Genomic DNA, 9929 nt, shown 5'->3' with positions numbered 1-9929 from the left:
TAAAAAACTTTTTTTACAAATAAATTCATTAGCAATTCATTTTATAAAATTCATATATATTTTTAAATGTATTTCAAAACTGAAATGCCTTTGCTTGAAAATAAAAATACTTGGAAAATCATTTTATAGTTTTAGAATGGTCAGCAAAAAATCAATTCATTGAAATTTATTGTCATAATACAGTGATATTTCACATTTGTTTTTTTTTTCCTTTTTTGATAAATTCCTTTCACCAGAGAATTTTATCAAGGCCTTTTATCGTATAATTTATTAAATTATTATGCCTGATAATGTCAGTTTATTTCCTAAATTATTAAACACACAATTTAACGGAAATAAACGAAAGTTCCTTTATTAAAACTGAAAATGAAAAACAGATATGTTTAAGTAAAAAACTAATACAATAATAAAGTTTTTAAAACTGCTTTCTCAGCACGTATTTCTATTCAGTACGTTTTTCAGTATTTTCCATTTATATAAGTATATATATATATATATATATATATATATATATATATATATATATATATATATATATATATATATATATATATATATATATATATATATATATATATATATATATATATATATATATATATATATATATATATATATATATATATATATATATATATATATAGCATTCATCGATTTCTTTTAAAATGAAGTTAGCTAGGTTCAAAAAAATACACAATATTTGAGTTTATATGTTTATTTAAGAATGAATAAAATTAATATAAATTTATTGCTTATTATTCGTACATAAATAAATATTTAACTTATAATTTGTTGACTTTATAACGTTTCGCAGAAGTTCAAACTAATTCTTACGCGAGAATGAATATAATATACTCCTGTTAAATTGATTTTATGCATTGTTTACACTTTAACTCAGTTCTGTTGGAAATAATGAATTGCAAATATACGAATGTATTTAGAAACCCTATAGGGGTCATCATAAGGTTTGATGGAATTTCCGATGCAGTTTAATATGTTATTCCTTTATTTATATATATATTTTTTTGTAAATAACGTATGTTTGCTTTGTAAAACTCAAAAGTAATTACAACTTTTATGAAATACTAGATTGTTTTCCTTATAAATAGTATATACATAAATTTTATTTGTGAAGAATGAAAGCTTTTATTTTCTTTAAATTGAAATAAAATTAAAATCGAATGATAAAACTATTTCATCATTTTTCGGCAAACGTAAAAATACTAGTTTTGTTTTGAAATATTTCCTTAAAATATCTGCCACTTTACACAGAACTTTTCAAAATGGCTAGAACTATTTTATTTATTTTTTAAAATACCTAAGCGATCTTGCTTTCAGTATTTAGTACTCAAATATCTGTAATATACTTAGATGCAAAAGATATTTTGCACAATCGAGAACAAAAGTTGAAAATATCCTAATGTTTATTGGTAACAACTATAATTAAGTTTCGAAGATATATTATTAGAACACAAAATCTAATGATTCCTCCTAAACGCTCTCTCCTTAAAAAATCTTCATTTGAATGCCCAGAAATAATTTGAGATATCTGAGATCTTTCTAAGTGCTGATTTTAATAACTACAGAAATAATTTATGTTAATAAGTAGCAGGAATAATTTCAGAATCTGCATTGCAGCAGAAATATTTGCAAAAATAACAGTGGAATTAAAAATATCTTTAAGCAAAAACCCTTACTAAACATCATTTTTTTAAACACAATTCTATGTTCTAGGATTTGGAGCTGTAATGTGAGGTTGTCAAACCTTATTTATCAAATATAATTAATCTGAGAGAAATGTTGTAATCGACTTCGTCAACCTTCATCCATTAAGAGGTACCTCTAGATGGAATCAAGTTAACATATCTTATATACAAGTGAATTGGTATTTAATATTTATAGTGGTAGACACTCCCCATCCAGAATTTTATCTGTGATAGAATTCGACGAACAAATAGCACTAGTTGATTTATACTGTTTTTTTTTCGTATTTATTTATTTATATCATTTTTGCTCACTATATCTTTTCTCCATGTTTTTTTTAATAGTATCATTTTTTCCCCTTCAATTTTGCTTATTGACCTTGAGACTTTTATTTACTTCATTGGAGAGTGATTCATTTGCAGTGGATTCCTTCCCACGTCGATCTTGAAGGAAACGAGATTGCGGACACTTTGACTAAAGCTGGTGCTTGCGAGGCCTCTGTGCCGCCGGCACCCCTCACCTTTTTGGAAATCTTCTCAAAAATGAAACACAAAAACAAGACGACTTGGAATGTCCCCCCTAAGCACCCATGGTATCAGTGTTCTCGACTTGGAGGCTCCCTGGCCCAAGGTTTTAATAGACAGGAGCAAACTATTCTTGCCCGCATCAATGAAATTTTCGGAAGGAGCCAAGAACTTTGAAATTTGTACCAACTGTTCTTCAGACCAGGCTTCGCCTCACCACATCCTCGCGTGCCTGGGGCTCACCAAACAGGATTTAGCAGATGATCCATTGACGGTGTTGGATTTTTTGAGGGTGTATAACGTCATGGACCTGGTCTAGCACTGCTGGCCAATGGGGGCCTGCAACAACAACAGCACTTCATTGGAATTTTGATTTCTTCTTTTTAGAGCGCTTTATTTTGAAGCAAATCAATTGTGGACCATCCATTGATGTTGACAAGTTCATATCACGTTCGGATCACCATTGAGGAGAATGTTGTAATCGACTGTATTAACCTTCATCTATCAAAAAGTACCTCTAGATAGAGTCATGTTAATATGTCTTATATGCAAGTGAAATGGTATTTAATATTTATAGTGGTAGTTACGCCACAAACCAACATTTAACTTTTATTAACCTGACTCGATTCTAAAACCGAAAATGCATACAATTCGCTATGGAAGAATTAAGTATGCACTAATCATGTTAAAACACGGTCAAATATTTGATGACAGCTTGGTAAAATAATACTGGTAAGTGTTAGCCGCAACATTATATAATTTCTAATTGAGGTTGGCTTTCATGATTTACAACTCAGAAAAGTACAGCCTAATTTTCACTTAATTTGACAATACTATATTGTTTGTCGTAATTCTTCTGGAACTCTTCCTTCTCACAGAAAGAATTTCAACATATTTTACTTCACAAACATTAAACTGTACCGATCTGTTTTAATTATGATAACTTATTCGGTTAAATTCTTTTACACTGTTTCGTAATTTACCAAGAGTGTCGCATTGTGCAAACACTTAAAACTTAAAAATATCACAAACTCTAAAAGTATTAACCATCAAAGTATTAACTCTAAAAGTATTATCAAACACTGAAAGTATTAACCATCCTTGTTGGTTTTAAATGGAATTCTCTAATTTCACTAAAATTCTGGGAAACATTAGTGTGACATAATTAGAATATATTCTCCCTTGTTTTCAACTAACTTGTTAAAAGCCAAATTTAAGTGCGTATTAATGTTTACCTAGAGTAGTTTCAGAAGCGGCTCTAATTAAGCCTATAAACAGTATATTTTATGTCGTTTTGCTTTAATACTTAGCTTCTTACTTTGCTCAAAATTTTATGCAGTTTGTTTGAATTAATTCATTCGAGTGTTTTATCTTTTTATTTCAAATTGAATGTAAACTATTTATTAAAAATTAATAATGAATTCAGCTTTTATTAAGGTGTTATAAATTTCTTTTTAACTTTTAATGAATGAGAAGTTAGAAATTGTGACTTTTTTTTAAGGTTTGCATAATGCAATATTTACCTTTCATGTCAGTAAAAACGTCTCTTGAGGGTGTCCCTTGGCAAAATTGCGAACTTATGTTTGGCGGCAATCCTGTTTACGCGGAACACCGTGGTAACAGGAATAGCGGCCAAAACATAATGATATTTCAATAAAACATAGGAAAATTTGAACAAAACATCGGCCAAAACTTCATAAAATTGCAATGAACCCAATATAAGCAAAATTAATAAACCCAATAAAATGCATTTTGAATCGAAACAAAAATTAATAGAGTATCCTCAGATTTAGGTTCATATAAATCTCTAATAGCCGTTAGATACTGTCTAAATTTATCACGAATAGATTCTGTGTGACTCTATCGCCACATAAATTTGGCGAAATACGAATGGAAAATAGCGTCTGTGGTACCGGACTGGCGGTGACATTTTTTTCTAAAGTCCCTTTTTATGACTGCCTATAAGCAAACTGCCTATAAGCATGACTGACTATAAGCAAATCGATCTTATCTTCGATCTTATTGACCAGAAGCAAAAGTAACCTTACCAGCCGGTATCCAAAGTAGAACCAACGGATCTCTGAAATTAGATATACCGTTGAACATTTAAAAATAGCGCTAAAATCTAAATCAATCAGAATCACGATTGAGTTTCAACATCGCCCAGCTTGGCGATCTACCGCAATCACAGCTTGGCGAGAATCAAGGGGCAGCCTCAAATATAGTCTACCCAAATCTTCAATATTGAAAGTAGGTTATAATATTATGAATTTATGTCTTTTTTTATGTTTAATGTAATAAATGAGTAATTTGCTACTATAATTTATTTGAGAAACATGAATTGAGTTAATATACCATGAGTTAATATTTTTCCTGAGTTTATAATTTTTAAGTGTCTATCGTCTGTTCGTCAATATTTTGCATTTGTTCCTAAGGCACAATGCTTTTATAACAATGTTTATAAGGCACAATGATAATTTGTTCTACCTAAGGCACAATGGTTTTATGCAATTTAAAAAGTAAATCCTTCGCTTTTGACGATTCAGTAAACCTTTTCCTTATTTTTGAAAATCATTTCATGTCTTAATCACATAATTTTTAACAAACTGTGAACTCGAAAACGTCTGACAAAACGGCTTTTTGATACAGGTGTCATCTATGTTTTTCTGGATGTTCTTCACAAGGGTGGATTCTAGTGGTGGATCGCCCACCTCGTGGCGATTTTTTGAAATCTCACCAAGAAAGTTTTTAAAATCTCGCCAAACAAGGTTTCCGGAATATATTTTGGGAGATTATTTTGAACGTCTGATCACACCACCAAAATTCTTAAACCTGATTGGTTATTTGATATACACATCTACGGGAAAGTTTGATTTCGTCAGAAACGAGGTAAAAGGGTTTATTTTTTCACCATTTATCTGATCTCTTGCTGTTAGAATCATCATTATTATTTCATTTTTTAACCGCTATTTCATTTATTACAGTTATTATTTCGATTTCTTGGTACCAGATAAAAGTTTACTTTTACTTATTAATCAAAAATCAACGTTGATGCCAGTAATAATCACCAACTTGGCGAGATTTTAAAAAGTCGCCAAGAGGTGGGCTATTCTAAGATTTGACCCTTCACAATTTCTTAATCAGTTTTTACAGTTCTCACTGTACAATGGGAGGATAAAAGAGTTAGTGTGATTTTTGTCAAAAAGATTCCGAGAGTTGCATGATTAAGTAATTATTAAGCACCCATTCTAATCATTTATGAATCCTTAGTTTATTTTATGTTGTGTGTCCTGCCAAACTGTGCTTTTTACGAAATTCACATCCTTTTAAAAGTAAACGTAGTATTTTCAATTTTGAGAAATGTTGGTCAATAGCATTAACCAGTATTTTATATATACTTTCCACAGCACGTTAAACTAAAAAATAAATCGACTTTTCAATTCGCGATCGCAACGAACTATAGGGGGCGTTGTTGTATGAGACGCTTACCTGCGATTTCTATATGAACCGTCATTCAGTTACTCTGGAGACGTCGTTAATGTAGCGTGTAGCATTGCAACGTTCCTTCTTTATTAAATTTAAAAAAGAAAAATGCTTGATATTCTTTCTTGTACAACCGAAAACAAAATGGTATCTCTTTTTATTTGAGAAGGAATATCCAAAACACATCGGAAAAATATTTGTACATTAACAGAAAAAAATATGTATATTCTTATAAGAGTTAAAACCTAATGACCGAGAAATAGTATTACTAAATTTAATGATATAACATGAAAGGCCCATTTAAACTTTACATTCTATAGTTTTAAGAATCATATTACTTCAAAAATTAAAATGAACAAAAAGTATACATAAGCTTCATAATTTTATGAAATTTAATTTTGTAAACAAAGTTTATTGACAACAATTTTTATCAAAAAATTTCAAGTTTCAATAAAAATCATTATTTAGAAACGAAGAAACGTAAAATAAAGAATGCTGACGAAGCAAAAACAAAAAAACAATTCTTTTTTGTCGCCATTTTTAGTGCTACGAAAATTCGTCTTTGTGATTTGCCAAAAACAAAACAAGATGCAATTTTATTTTTTCAGGAGGGAAATATTTTACCGAAAAAACGAAAATGTACCAATTCCCACAACATGAAACTTTATCTTGGTAAAAGTACGTTTTGGAAATGTTATTTCATTTGGAATCTTATTTATCAGAGTTCATATGGCGATATGATTGTTTTGAATCTATGCTAAACTCTATATCGGCTCATTTTCCACCGAAATCCGATCGACTATTTTGATTTTAAATAAAGTGTTTTATTTTATGAATTGTGCAAAAATTTTAAGTGTAGATTGGCGGCACTTAAAAACCGCCAAATCTGTAGCGGCGGTGGCGTTAATATGTAAGTACCGAATTTTTATTCCATACTTTTCTGAATCATATTACTTCAAACATTGGAATATACAAGAAGTATACATAAACACATAATGTTATACCATTTAATTTTTCAAAAAAAGTATTTTGAGAACAATTTTTATCAAAAAATTATAAACTAAAAAACGGAAAATAAAGAATTCTTAGGATAAAAAAACGATTTTAAGAATTCTTTACATTGAAATAAAAACTTCCATATTGTTTCTTTTTTTATTATTCTTATAGTTCTTAATCAGACGTAAAAAACCATTCTGTAGAGAACCATCATCAAATGAAAAAAAATATTTACAAGCAAATTTTTTATTGTAAAAATCATTGCACTTACCTGATTTATAATTCCCGGAGAATTCCAAAATGATAAGTTCCTTGTTTGAAAACTTTATTCTCAAATAATAAATAATAGATACATAGTTTATCCCTTCAATACTTTTAGATAACATACTACACAGCAAAATTTTATAATTGATATGAATTTGAATATGTATCTTAAAAACAGAACAGCTGAATTCTAGTTGAAATGATCTATTCTTTCAAAACTAAAAAAAACTTACCAAGAAAACGATTCAAATTAATTAAAAATCAGCACAAATGGCACTATTTCAAGTAACTTGGATAATTTTTTATTGTTGTTTTCCGAATTATATGGATACAAAAATATATACTATTCTATAACGAAGAAGAATATGCTATAACTATTACAATTCTGTATGTTCTGAATTCATATTTATTCACTGGAATGACGAAAGCAATGTTGATTTCACTTTAATTCGTAATGAATTGAAGACAGAAGAAATGCATTTTACCTTAATACACACATCTGTAACAGTATCCGAAATCGGAAGTCATCAGTTGCAAGTTTGTTGATAATAGAAATAAAAAATTATTGAGGAATTTTTCTTCAAATGTTTGGCATGTTCTGTTCCTGAAAGATTTACTAATATTCTGGAGATTTTTTTCAAGTTCTTCGGCCTTTCCTTAGGGAAATTTTGCTTCTTATTTGCTGCTAAAAAATGGCGTCTGATTCAGTCAATGACTTTGATGGAACTAAATGAAAACGTGATAAATTAATGTCTGATATTTACAGGCTCCCGCTAGACGGCGTACTCGAGCGTTGCGATCGCGAATTAACATTGGATTTCATATAAGTAATTTTTAAATCTTTTACTAACCATATGAATTCAGACAAAAAGTATAGCAATGGCAACATATAAAAAAAATAAAGCAACTTTTTATTCAGTCATTTACTAAAATACATCTTTAATATTTCCCTTCATATTTTGTATAGACAATATTTTACCGTTCTGAAAAAAAACTATGATTTCATGTATTTATTACGACTGTTCTCCTGTAAAACAACTTTTATTGATTTTAAATCAGAATAAATAACTTATCTAAAATAGAATAATAGGTTTATAAGATTTAGGCTTAAAAAGAGGGTTTTAATCGAAATTTAAGAAAGATTTTCAAAAGGAACATTGCTTATATAGGGTGTTTGAAAAGGACAAATATTTGGAGATTTTTAGATCAAAAACCAAAAAATAAGTATACATGCCAAATTCAGTTAAAAGATTCATTTATGATATTAAACTCGACACCACAACCTCATATTTTGGGCAGGGAGAGTTATTTAAATTTAAAAACGATTTACTTAATTTAATTGCAGATTTGGATTCTCTAGTAAGTACGTCTATTTGAACGACAGGTATTGGTGCTTCATGGTATAAAATTCATTTGCTCAGCACTCTAAAATAGGCGCCTATTTTCAAGATTCACCAGACGTAAATGAGAAAAATATAAGAAGAATAAAATTGTGATACAAAAAGTAGAGTAATATTAATTTCTGCAAATCCGTGGCTAAAATTATGTACTAAAATTTTTCTTTGTTAATCTTTCCATGTGCAAATCCATTTCGGGCAAATCCGTGGTTAGAATTATTTACTAAAAATTCTTTTGCTAAATAATTTCCCTTGTTAATCTATACAGTTTTTCCATGTGTAAATCCATTTCGGGCAAATCCGTGGATAAAATTGTTTGCTAAAAATTTCTTTATTAATTTATACAATTTTCATGTGCAAATCCATTTCGGGCAAATCCGTGGTCAAAATTATCTGCTATAATTTTTTCTTTGTTAATTTTTCCATGTGCAAATCCATTTCGGGCAAATCCGTGTTGAAATTATCTATTAAAAATTTTTTCTTTGATAATTTAAATAATTTTTCTATGTGCTAATCCATATCGTGCAAATCCGCGGCTAAAATTATTTGCAAAGCAGGCAATTTATGTTTCTCTTTTCTATTTTATATTTTTTCTTAAATAAACATCTATCTTCTAAAACTATTTATGATCAATTTTTAAAATTATCCAGTATAATATTACCTTGCGCACATACATTTCGGGCCCATCCTAGGTAACTAACAAATCAAAACTCAGAATAACAAATCACTTCAGCAGTGCAGTAAGAACGACACTTTAAAACCCTCTTGTTACACTCAATTTGCGCTTTTGTTTTCATCTTTTGTTTTCATATTTTGTAATCTGGCAATCTTTCTGCGAAAACATTTTTAAATCATTTTTGAAAAATATCCGTCCATGTAAGTTGTTATGATTTTGCCACGGATGATTTAACCACGGATTTGCCCGAAATGGATTTGCACATGGAAAGATTAACAAAGAAAAATTTTAGTACATAATTTTAGCCACGGATTTGCCCGAAATGGATTTGCACATGGAAAGATTAACAAAGAAAAATTTTAGTACATAATTTTAGCCACGGATTTGCCCGAAATGGATTTGCACATGGAAAATTGTGTATATATATATATATATATATATATATATATATATATATATATATATATATATATATATATATATATATATATATATATATATATATTTATATATATACATATATATATATATATATATATATATATATATATATATATATATATATATATATATATATATATATATATATATATATATATATATATATATATATATATATATATATATATATATATATATATATATATATATATATATATATATATATATATATATATATATATATATATATATATATATATATATATATATATATATATATATTCGTGCAACAAAAATATTTCTAAAATAGTTTAATAAAATTTTACTGTTTAAAGTTATTATATTATTTCTGGAAGAAAATGTGGATAGTTTGTCGGGGTTATTTTGAATTATCTGTGTTTAAGAATATACCACAGAACTCCTTCAAAAAGGAGAATTTATTTT

This window comes from Parasteatoda tepidariorum, chromosome 4 (genome assembly GCF_982258835.1).
Source record: "Parasteatoda tepidariorum strain Cologne lab strain chromosome 4, Ptep-v5.0, whole genome shotgun sequence".
NCBI classification, from domain to species: Eukaryota; Metazoa; Arthropoda; class Arachnida; order Araneae; family Theridiidae; genus Parasteatoda; species Parasteatoda tepidariorum.
The sequence above is the reverse complement of the archived record's forward strand: the minus strand, read 5'-3'. Positions refer to the sequence as shown.